Source organism: Gorilla gorilla, chromosome 3 (assembly GCF_029281585.2).
Source record: "Gorilla gorilla gorilla isolate KB3781 chromosome 3, NHGRI_mGorGor1-v2.1_pri, whole genome shotgun sequence".
Classification (NCBI taxonomy): Eukaryota; Metazoa; Chordata; class Mammalia; order Primates; family Hominidae; genus Gorilla; species Gorilla gorilla.
The window spans coordinates 185,303,752-185,317,058 of record NC_073227.2 but is presented as its reverse complement, the minus strand read 5'-3'; the positions used below and the strand labels follow the sequence as shown (position 1 = coordinate 185,317,058).

Here is a 13,307-nt window from a genome sequence, read left to right as displayed (position 1 = left end):
TGGCTGCTGACCGATCAGGGTGTTGGTTGCTGAAAGTTGGAGTGGCTGAAGCAAATTCTCTTTTTTTTTTTTTTTTTTTTTTTTTGAGACGGAGTCTCGCTTTGTTGCTCAGGCTGGAGTGCAGTGGCACAATCTCGGCTCACTGCAAGCTCCGCCTCCCGGGTTCACGCCATTCTCCTGCCTCAGCCTCCTGAGTAGCTGGGACTATAGGCGCAAGCCACCACGCCCAGTTAATTTTTCGTATTTTTGGTAGAGACAGGGTTTCACCATATTAGCCAGGATGGTCTTGATCTCCGGACCTCGTGATCTGCCCGCCTCAGCCTCCCAAAGTGCTGGGATTACAGGCGTGAGCCACCGGGCTGAGGCAAATTCTTAAATAAGACAATGAATTTTTTTCTCATCAATTGACTCTTCCTTTTGTGAAAGATTTCTCTGCAGCATGTGTTGCTTTTTGATAGCTTTTAACCAAATTAAAACTTTCAAAATTGAAGTCAACCCTCTCAAACCCTGCCACTGCCTTTTCATTTAAGTTTGTGTAATACTCTAAATCCTTTGCTGTCATTTCAACAATGTTCACAGCATCTTCACCAGGAATAGATTTTACTTCAAGAAACCACTTTCTTTGCTCATCAATGAGAAGCAAATTTTCATTTGTTTAAAGTTTTATCATCAGATTGCGGTAATTCAGTTGCGTCTTCAGACTCCACTTCTAGTTCTCTATTTCTACCACCTCTGCGGTTACTTGCTCCTCTGAGGTCTTGATCTCAGCAAAATAGTCCATGAAGGTTGGAATAAACTTCTCCCAAACTCCTGTTAATGTTGATATTTTGACCTCCTCCCCTAAATCACAAATGTTCTTAATGGCATATAGAATGGCAAATCCTTTCCAGAAAGTTTTCAATTTACTTTGCCCAGATCCATCAAAGGAATCACCATTTATGGAAGCTATAGCCTTAAGAAATGTATTTTTTAAATAATAAGACTTGAAATCAAAATTATTCCTTGATCTATGGATTGTAGAATGGATATTGTCTTAGCAGATATGAAAACAACATGAATCTCCTTGTACATCTCTATCAGAGTTCGTGGTGATCAGGTGCATTGTCAATGAGCAGTAACTTTTGAAAGGATTTTTTTTTTTTTTCTGAGCAGTAGGTCTCAACAGTGGGTTTAAAATATTTAGTAAACCATTCTGTAAACAGATGTGCTGTCATTCTGGCTTTTTTGGTTCCATTTATAGAGCATAGGAAGATTAGATTTAGTATAATTCTTAAGGGCCCTCGATTTTTAGAATGGTAAATGAGTGTTCGCTTCCACATAATGTCAAGGCTGCATTAGCCCCTAACAAAAGAGTCAGCCTGTCCTTTGAAGCTTTGAAGCCAGGCATTGACTTCTCTCTCTGTCTATGAAACTCCTAATGGCATTTCCTTCCAATACACGTCAGTTTCATCTGCATTGAGAATCTGTTGTTTAGTGCAGCTACCTTCATCAATTACCTTAGCTAGATATTCTGGATTACCTGCTGCAGCTTCCATATCAGTACTTGGTGCTTCACCTTGCACTTGTATGTCACGGAGATGGCTTCTTTCCTTAACCCTCATGAACCCACCTCTGCTAGCTTCCAACTTTCCTTCTGCAGCTTTCTCATGCTTCTCAACCTTCATGAATTGGAGAGAATCAGGGCCATTCTCTGGATTACGCTTTGGCTTAAAGGAATATTGTGGCTGGTTTGATCTTCTATTCAGACCACTGAAATAAGACTGTTTTACCTTCTTATCATTCATGTGTTCACTGGAGTAGCACTTTTAATTTCCTTCAAGAACTTTTCCTTTGCATTTGCAACTTGTTTAGCTGTTTGGCACAATACACCTAGCGTTTGGCCTCTTGGCTTTCAACATGCCTTTCTCACTAAGTTTAATCATTTGTAGCTTTTGATTTCAAGTGAGAGACAGTGACCCTTTCTCTTAAACACTTAGAGGCCATTGTAGGCTTATTAATTGGACTAATTTCAGTATTGTTGTGTCTCGGAAAATAGGGAAGTCCGAGGAGAGGGACGGAGTTGGAGGAATGGTCAGAGTAATCAGAATAGACATGTCCTTCATTGATTAAGTTCACCGTCTTATGTGGGCACAGTTCATGGTGCCCCCAAATGACTACAATTATTACATCAAAAATTTCTAGTCACAGATCACCATAATAGATATAATAATAATGAAATCATTTAAAATATTGTGAGAATTAGCATAATGTGGTAAAGAGATACGAAGTGAGTACATGCTTTTTGAAAAATGGCGCTGATAGACTTGCTCAACACAGGGCTGCCACAGACTTTAATCTGTAAAAAACAGTTTCTGTAAAGTGCAATAAAGTGAAGTATAATAAAATGAGTTACATCTGTGTACATAAGGAAAATATATACATATTTATATACATATACACAGTTTTGTAATCTATTATTTATATTACATCTTTATATCTTTATTATGTAAAGTCTGAAACACGTGGAGAGGACAATGAAATGAATTCCCATGTTTCTGTCACTCAGCTTTGACAATGACCAACTCATGGCATTCTTATTTCTTTTTTTTCACACTCCTCTCATTGTCTCTGATTATACTGAAGTAAATCCCAGACATTTCACATCATTCATAAATCTTTGAGTATATATTGTTAAATACAAGAACAATTGAATGATACCATAATATCCCCTAAAATTTAGCAATAATGAAAGTATATTTGTATACTTTCATTATACTTTACTATATACTTTCATTATACTATACTATATACTTTCATGTATAGCAATAATGAAAGTTTATAGGCAGCTTATATAACATAAACATCTAATTATGTTAATGTGTTTTTTTCTAAGTCATCTTGCAGAACTTTTCACCCACAATTATAATCTTATGTTGCTGATTTGGCATTCAGACTATATCACAGATGCCCAGTTAATCATGACACAGTTAAGGTTTAACACCAGTTGCATTGAGTTCTAGGTGCTTAAATCAGGGCTTTCCTTTTCTCTGTTCAAGGCCAGCCCTAAAGTAAATTTTGAAATGCAGTAAAACTGATCTGTTCTGCACCCTGTTCTCAGGAACCCAGCTGTCTCACGAATGTTGCCCCTAGAACTCACAAGAGGGCATAGAACCCAGCATCTTCCCCTGCTCCACAGTACTGCCCGCTATCACACCATCTAGTTTTAATCCCCACTGCCATCAGCAATACAATATTCTATTCTCTCAGAGATCCATTTCCTGAGCTAAATTTAAGTAGAGCAACTCATACTGATTAATATTTGTGAATATTATGTCTAATATCTGTGAATCTGAAATACTCATTTTTGTAAAAGCAACTATGGCATTATTATTTTTAATAACAGGCTCTGGCAGGTAAAACAGGAATGTCAGAGGAGAAGAAAGCTGGAACAACAGTCACTTGTGTGTCTAGGTGATATGTAAGCTCTGGGTGTGCTGAAAGTGACAAATAAAAAAGACCTGACGGAGGCAGGTTCTAACCCATTATTCTGTCTTTTTCTCTTTCTGTTTGCATACTTATTATTATTTTTTGGTCTTAACTTTAATAGGAACAGACAGAATAAGAGAAAGGCTAAGTTGTAAGGGAAGAATATAAGGTAGAAAGAAAGATAGAGGTAAGAGGGAAACCAGAAGGGAGATGAATGCTCTGTGGAGCATTGAACTATGTGGGATCCTGACATATTTCTAATGAACAGAACCGTTGGGACTAGGACTATACATGTAGTTATTAAAATGATTTCTAAATGATAAGCACATGGAAGTTGTTTTATTTTCTTCTCTGTTATTGTATATATTTGAAATTTTACACAAAGACAAAGATAAGCTAGACTGTAAATTAAGAGATGAAAATGAGCTTCTTAAGACTGAGCAGCATTCAGAGATTTTCTTTTTATCAGCATACATAAAATTTGTCTTGAGAATTATTATAGATATGTAGATGTATTTATATACACACACACACTCAACTATATATAAATGTGACCAAAAGGAAGGAAAATGGGATAAATTAAAGCATTCTTATAAATGTTTTATAAAACAACGTGTTAACACACACAATTTTAAAGAGAAAGAAGTGAACTCTGCTAGCATTTTAATAGCCTTATATTATTACCTAAAATGTACATGCATCTATACATACAAACATGAAAGCCTGAACAAGCAAAATTAAAGTGCCAACATTTAATTGTACGAATGAGGAGTCTAGAATCAAAGAAGTACACTTACGTTCTTTCTCTTCAAAATATTCTGTCTTAACAGCTTGCTTTGTAAAGCATTTGAAAGAATACTTTAAGTCGCCACCATTTTTCTTTTCTTTCTTATATAGGACCTTAGTTATTCAGCATCATAATTAATTCTTGCAATTCATACTTTTTTTAATGTAACTTATTTTGAATGAGCCACTGTTTACTTTTCTATTTCCTCTGTCTCGGCCTTTAATAAAGCTCTAAGATTATAAAAGGTAATGCTATTCACTTAGGAGAGAAAGTCTCATTATTATTATTTTTAAATAAAAGGAGATAAGAGAAATATTGACTAATGATATAAAAAGGATTAATGAAATTACTTGAAAACTTTTCATCAGAATGGTGTTAATGGCTAAATATTTCAGGCTTTCAAGCCACTTAATTATCTACTGACACAAAAAAATGTAAAGCTTTAATTCAGGAATGGATGTGTTTTCTGTATTTGTAGGTACCATTCAAAATCACTTTTACAGAACTGGAGCATCATTATATCTAGGGCTACCCCTGAAAAATCTGTGATTTATATTTTTCAATAAATTTAGGTGTAGCATGAATGGTTAACAGCTTCGTTTCAAAAAATGTGGTAAAATCCCAAGTGCTGCTCTATAATCTTTAATATAAGAAATTTGGTGCTGAGTATGATTTTGGTATTTTGCACAATATAATCCTATCCTGTATCAGTTAGCCTTGCATTTTCAAAGGCCCCCTACTGCCTTCATGCAGAGGACCAGCTGTGTGCATGTTCCTCGGCATGTTCTTGCAGCAGCTTTAGTACATCATCATGTTTGGCTTTGTCTATTTATGTATTTTCAAGGGAAATTATAATAATCTGTTTTATTTTCTAAATGACACACTTAATAATCCCAAAGTTTGCAGCTTGCACAGTTTGAAGCATATGGAGCTTTCATTTTGTGGCTAAGGGTGGGTTTTATGGACATATGTCTGTCTGTGTGCACCAGGCTCTTGGCAGCAGAGGCAGCTTCAAGAGATCAAGTGATGGAGGGGAAGACATGACAAACTTTGGAATTTCTTCCTAACTCCATCCTGTACATGAGATTTGGTTGCCTATAGGAAGGGAGTAGTGAGACAGCAACCTAATAAACTGGTTTTCTGTAAAGACTGTGTAGGCTCTGAGCAGACACAACACTGCTGTGTTGTCTAGGTGACAAAATAAGGTTTGCAGGTGAAAAGGCCTTTTCTTTTGTTTTTTTTTTTTTTTTTAAACCTTCCTTCACAGAAGCTGAATTTGGTCAGGTGGCTTTAGAAGCAGAAGGTGAGAATGCCCTTGGCATGGACTTGGCATTCTTACAAAGAGTATTTTGCTGTGGTCACCCAAAGGGACATACTGGAACAAAACAGGAAAAGTGAACAGATGCTATCTGGTAACTTGTAGCTGGCAGATTGGTTGGTGAGCAAAATGAGACATCCCTGTGAGGGCTTCAAGAAACACAGAGACCCTCTGATATGGTTTGTATGTCCTGTCATGTTAAATTGTAATCCCTGTTGTTGGAGGTGGGGCCTGGTAGGAGGTGTTTAGATCATGGGGGTGGATCCCTGGTGAATGGCTTGGGCCATCTCCTTGGTGTTAGGTGAACTCTCACTCTGAGTTCTGGTGAGATCTGGTCATTTAAAAGTGTGTGGCACCTCCCCGTCCACTCTCTCCCTGTCTTGCTCCTTCTTTTGCTATGTGACGTGCCTGCTCTTGTTTTGCCTTCTGTCATGATTGGAAGCTTCCTGAGACCTCCCCATAAGCAGATGCTGCTGTGCTTCCTGTATAGCTTGTAAAACTGTGAGCCAATTAAACGTCTTTTCTTATAAATTACCCAGTCTCAGGTATTTATAGCAATGCAAGAATGGCCTAATATACCCTCTGAATAAGTGATGGAAATACAATCAGTAGATGGGGCTCAGCCCTTGTAATTTGAGCTCTGATATAAGCATGACCTTTTTTTTCCATCTTTTCATTTATTCATTCTTCTTTTTCTTTCTTCCTTTTTTCTTTATTTCTCCCTTTTTATTTTTAAATCACATGCTGGTGAAATGTGGAGCACATTGACTACTTTCTTGTATTGTAATATAAATACATATTATTCTAACACTTTAAGCGGAAGAGGGTTATGAATTATAAAAGAACCAGATGTCACAGTTTCCATAAGTAAAAAGTTGTCGTGGAGGTCAAGGGACAGTTTACTTTTGCCAAAGTGCATCTGTTAGTTTCTGATGATAATGTGGATTTTGTTTGTTTCTGGCAGTTTTTAATCTTCTTCCAAGGATCAAATGATTGAATATTGTTTGGGGTGAAAAGTTCCTTCTCCAGTAACGAGATGTAGAATATTGAGGGAATCATTAAAGGATATTTACACAATGCATTACATGTATACTTAGGTTGGTGATCTATTTGGAATATATTAGTGGTTCTCCCAGGAAAAAAATCTTAACTGAAAGTTTATTCTGTGGCAGGAATGCTTAAACTAGGAATCTTTTGTAATTTAGTATGCCTCCACCCATTTTATCCTGTGAAATATATAAAGCCACATTTAATTTGTTTAAAAATATTTCATGTGGCCGGGTGTGGTGGCTCCTGCCTGTAATCCCAGCACTTTAGGGGGCTGAGGTGGGCCGATCACCTGAGGTCAGGAGTTCAAGACCAGCCTGGGCAACATGGTGAAACCCTGTCTTTACTAAAAATACAAAAATTAGCTGAGCGTGCTGGTACATGCCTGTAGTCCCAGCTGCTGGGGAGGCTGAGGCAGGAGAATTGCTTGAACCCGGGAGGCAGAGGTTGCAGTGAGCCTAGATTGCACCATTGCACTCCAGCATGGGCAACAAGAGCAAAACTCCGTCTCAAAAAAAAAAATTTCATATGACTCGATACACTGATTCAACTGTCCACTTGGTCTTTGCTCTTCAGTTGCACATTATCTTTAGTATTTGACTGATTTGAGAAATACATACTGACACTGAAACACAGTTTTCATATTTGAATTGGTGAATACATTCTTGCTTTAATTGTTTTAAGATTTTATATAATCTTATTTTTGATATACAGTTGTAGAACCGTATAAATAAAATCATAAATCTAAAGATTATTCTTTGCTGTTTGTGTGTCAAAAAGTAAATATTTGCCATGTTAATGTTTTAGCATCTTTCAGAACACACCTAATTTGTTGCACTAATGCTTTTCTTTACTTATTTAGATATGAGAAAATATGTGCTAAAATATTGGTCTAAATCTAACTTTAGAATTTTCTCCACGGATATTTTTAAAGTAAAAAAAAAATTCATGATCCACAGTTAGCCTTCTGCTCTTCTGATTTTGTGTACTCTCCCTGAGGGTATAGGATAATATATAGCCCAGGTTCTGATGGCACATGGTTTTGTATCTCCAGCCCAAATATCTCTCCTGGGACTCAGGTGCGAAGCCTAGCTGCATACTAAAAATGGCTTCTTGGATGTCCCACAGACAACCCACATATGACATACCTCATGCTGGACTTTCCTGCCAATCTGTTCTTGTTTCTATTTTAAAGAATAGCTGCATCAGCTTTCCAGCTGCAGGGGCTGGAAACTACACGAGCTGGAAAGTTATTGTAAATTCCTTTGTTTCCCCAAATTCCTACACCAAATTAGAAACCAAGTATTAAAGATCAGTTTCCTTTATTGTTGTATGTTTTTCCTTCCCCTTCCTGACATTGCTTTAGAATGTTTTTCCTGAATTACTGTGATGGCATCCAAACTGGCCTCTCAGCCTCCAGTGTCACTCTCCACAGGCCAACCTGGACTTGGAGTACAGGGGTGACTGAGAATGTCACTCCCTTACTTAAAAGCCTTTTAGGATCATGTTCAAATTCCCAAGCATACAATTTTTTTTCCTCTCTTTCCTGTGTCATTTCACTGACCTGACAACAACCACCTCACCACATTCCTCTCCCTTGCCCCGACTTTAGCTCCACCTGTTGCAAAAAGGAGTTGTAATTCTCCTTGTAACATATTAAGGCTTCATTCTCTCATCACTTGCACAAGCTGTACTCTTCACTTTTCCTCCATTCTTTAAGACTCGTCTCAACAGTCATATCTAGAATTGGGTTTCTGTTGACTTTTTAGTTTCATTGAGCGATGCTCCTCCCTTTGTTTCCTCAGGAGACTGCGTATATCTAATAGGAGATGTTTTACAATGACTTGCAATTGTTGGTAACTTGTTCATCTCCTTATTGAACTATTTGAAGTTAAGACTATATTTCTGATTACTATTTTTATTCTAAGTGCTAATATAGCATTCGGAGTATAGTAGACACTCAATAAATATATTTTGCTGACTGAATAGAAGATAATCATAATAGCTAACACCTACTAGTACTTACATGTTGCCAGTGATTGTTCTAAGTCATATATATATATATATACACATACACACACACACACGCACACACAATTAATCCTCACAACAAACCTATGAGGTAGGTACTATTATTAACCCACTATTGAACCAATAAGAAAAGTGAGGCATAATGAAGTTAAGAAAAATACCTAGGGTCACAACAAATAAACAGAAAATCTGAAATTAGACTACAGGAAGCCTTTAGTTTGGCTCCAGAATCTATACTTTTAGCTCCTATCTGTGAATAAGTAAGGTTTGTGGTTTAATTGAAAATGTATTAGTTGCCTCAGAAAATTTTTAGTTATCTTATTGCTAAATCTAGTTTATATAAATACAACTTCATAAACAGCACTTTGAATTTGTCAGATACATATAGTTCTGCTCTACATAGCAGCAAATACTCGCTTCCTATAGTGACTTTGCTATATTACTGATTTCATTTCTGTCTACCAACTTACTGGTCCTTGTCCATTTCCTTTGTACTATGTTCTTCACTGTCCAGTAGCCACAATTTTGCTAGCAACTATCTTTAGAGTCATGTGTTCTCTTCCTGTTTTGATGATTACCTGTATCTCTCTTGGTATCCAATTAATCCTGATTTTTGGAAGAATGTCTTTGATATAACAACTTTTCGCTCATGAAAATTTGATTTCCTTTTGAATATGATGTAGACCACTGGCTGGATGCCTAGATCAGAAGATGATGTGGATCATAAAAACTAGTCATTTTGCATCTCATTGTCTGGCAACTGGGACCACACCCATGCTGCTTTTACATTGCATTTAACCCCATTTGATAACTTGCTATTTTGATCATTATGTCCTCAGTGGAGAGCTGCAATTCTAGTAAAGGCAAGAATTTTTTAAAAAGGAAGGAAAATTGAAATAATAACAAGGTTTCTTTACTGCTTAATGAGACAATATGCTACTGGTTTGGGAGTTTAGAATGAAAAATATAAAGAATATTTTACTATTAAGAAATGTTTTCAAGCACTTATTAAAATTGAAAAGTTTGGAATCGACATAAAAATGTACAATAGTGAACTGCAGCTTGAGTGCCTGTTATAGCCACTGCTCCATGTATTATGTTTTTAATGCAAAATGTTATTTTAAATTTATTTTCGTTTTTATTTTTATTTTTCCCCTTGCCTCTGGGCATCAATTATTTCATGTATGGTATCTTTGCCATATTATAAAATTTTAACATGGTGAAATGTTTCTATCATATTTCTATACATTTTAGGTTTTCTTTCTTGAGCACTGAGGTCTTCTTTATTTTTATTTTTTTGAAAGGGAGTCTCGCTCTTGTCACCCAGGCTGGAGTGCAGTGGCGATCTTGGCTCACTGCAACTTCCACCTCCCGGGTTCAAGCGATTCTCCTGCCTCAGCCTCTCGAATCACTAAGGTCTTATTTGTATTTGTAATCTCAGGTTTTGGAATGAGTCTTCTTGTGCTGGTTTTGTATGTTTTATTTTACCTTTTCTTTAAATAAGTGTGTTTAAATCATCTGAAACTAATGTTTGTATATGATGTAAGAAAGGGTTCCAACTTAATACTTTTAGGTATGTAGCATGTTATTTCAGTATTATTTCTAAACAATCCATCTTTTAAAAAGCTGTATTGGACTATCATGTAGTTTTCTCATAAATGTCTGTGCAAATATATATATATATATAATTTCTGTCTACCAACTCACTGGTCCTTGTCCATTTCTCTTGTACGATGTTCTTCACTGTCCAGTAGCCACAATTTTGCTAGCAACTCTCTTTAGAGTCATGTGTTCTCTTATTGTTTTGATTATTACCTGCATCTTTCATTATTACCTGTATCTTTGATTATTACCTATACATATAGTATGCACACATATACATTTAATATAGACTTATTTATTTCCACTGATCTATTTGTCTACTCCTATTCCTATGCTAATAAAATATCGATATGATTACTTATCTTGTAATATATTATAAGGCAAATAAATGTTGTCCACTCTCGATATTCTTTTTTTCCTTTATTGTACTATTCTTAGTTATTCTTGGAAATTTATTTTTTTATATGAACTTCTGTATCATTTTATTAAATTAAAATTATTGCTATTTTAGTTATAATTGCATTTATTGTTAAATTTTTAAGACTTTCTATTTTAGTTATATAAATCATCCAAGAAAATAGAATGTATTCCCTTTCATTACAACTTCTTTTGATCTCTTCCTCAATCATCTGTTTTCTTTATATAGATGTGAGACTTTCTTGTTAAATTTATTTCTAAAGATTTTATATTTTCGTTGCTCTTGCAAATATCTTTTGTTATTTTCTTTTCAAATTACTTATTGCTAACACAGAGAATAAATATTTATTTCTTCCTTATTATAAGCAGAAGTTTTTCACTCATTGCTAAAATGGAGGATAAATATTGATTTCTTCTAGCTTCTTTCATTCAGAACTTTATTGAATTATTACATTGAGTATAGAGATTTTTAAACTTAGAGTCTCTTGGGTTTTCAAAGTCTAAAATTGTATAATAGGTTCATCAAAGTTTTATATATTCTTTTTCGTGATTTATACAGACAATTTTATTTTTTTCTTTGATTATATTTACTAGAATCTTCACATCAATGTTCAATAATAGTGTGTTTCCCTGTGCAATTTCCAATTATAATTGTAATTGTTTTTGGGTTTCAATATTTGGGTTAATATTAGTTGATTTTTAAATAGTTGCCAATATATGTCAGCAGTGTTTTATGTTTTCTATTTTATTCTGAATTTCCTTTAGGAATGTATGAAATGTGTCAAATGCCTTTCCTACTTCTAATGTTATAATTGTATGATTTTCTTCCTCTGTTTGTTTGTGTAATTGATTATGTTATCAGGTTTCCTGAAATAGACTTGGGTCATGGGGTATTAATCTTATTACACAGAACTAGGTTCTATGTATTCATATTTTGCTTTAAAGTTTTCATTGAAATAATTAAAATTAGTCTTTATTTTTGTTTGATCTTTATTAGGTTTTGGCATGAAAGTTATGCTGTCTTTCTAAAATCAACTGAAGAATTTTCCATGTCCTTTTAGCTTTTACATTGTTGAATATTTTAAATAACTTTGAAAATAGGCTAGATAGAATTTGCTCTGAATCCCCCTAATTCAGGTTATTTTTCAAATAGTATATCTTTCATCACATTTCCGATCTCTTTATAGCTAATTGATACACTACTAATTTTCCACGTCTTAGGTCCAGCTTGGTAATTCAGATGTTGCTAAGAAGTATGTTATTTCCTGTCACTTTGAAATTTACTGCTGTAATTTCAATTATAATTTTTCCATTTCAAACATAATTTTTTAAATTTAATGTCTTCTATAAATGATGTGTCCCTGTTCTCAGTACTAATGCTGCATTTTTTTTTCTGCTACTCATCCTCTCCTTAATCAGTGGCTTATTTGCTTCATTGGTATCTCCATAGAAGTTTTGAACTTATATTCATTAATTTTATGTAATTTCTGCTTTGATATTTTACATTAATTTCATCTTCCAATTTTTAAAATAAGTGTAACTAACATATTTCTGTTTTCTTATGAGGACTATTTTTAAAGATATGCATTAATCTTTAATATTATAGGCACTACAGACTGTATATTTTCCTAAGTACAGCTTTTGCCATGTCTCAATTATTCTCAGATAGTGTTTTCTTATATATGCTTTTTATATAGCTTATATTTCAGTTTTGCTTTCCTCTTTGATCCAGGGGTTATTTTAAAAGTATGTTTATTAATTTGAAATAGGCTACCATTATCAAACATTTTCTAAATTTATTATAATATGATCAGCATAGCTAACCTGTAAGAACTTAAAAAGAACAGCACAATGTTTCTTAGAGGGAAAGTATATGATTTATTTTTGTTGGTGTTCCATAAAAGTACTACAAGGTGTAAATTTTCTAATGGAGAAAAGTGAGGTTCTATATATAGCTATTAATTTGATTTTTAAAGTGAAATTCTATGTATCTTTGACAGCCATTTATAATTTATTCTATTTTTTAAATTGTCAGCTTCTGCTTTGATTTCTAACAGTTTTTACTTTACATATTTAGCAATCATATTTAGGTATCTTCAAGTTTATGGACATGATGTCTACTCTTAAATTATAATTACCTAATATTACTTTACCTGTGTAGGTAAACTTAAAGTTCCACTTGAGCTGACAACATTATTGATATTCTTGCATTCTTTCTGTCTTCATTTATACATTTTGCTTTGCTAATCCTTTTATGTTGTCTTTTTATTTATTTTATTTTTGTGAATACATAGTAGGTGTATATACTTATGGGATACATGTGATGTTTTGATACAGGCATGCAATGTAAAACAAGCACATCATGAAGAATGGAGTATCCATCCCTTCAAGCATTTATCCTTTGAGTTACAAACAATTCAATTAAATTATTTATTTAAAAATGTACAATTAAGTCATTATTACTGACCATAGTCACCCTGCTGTGCTATCAAATAGTAGGTCTTATTTATTCTTTCCATTTTTTGGGTACCAATTAACCACCCCCACCTCCCCCCAACCTCCCGCTACTTTCCTCAGAAAACTAAAAATTGAGTTACCATGTGATCCAGCAATCACACTGTTGGGTATATACCCAAAAGA

General features: G+C 34.4%; 1 protein-coding gene across 2 annotated transcripts in view; it reads left to right on the top strand.

Annotated features, from left to right (window-relative positions):
• The window catches only part of MARCHF1 (membrane associated ring-CH-type finger 1), an 834,037-nt gene that overhangs the window by 42,292 nt on the left and 778,438 nt on the right, over positions 1–13,307 (top strand). The window lies entirely within an intron of this gene.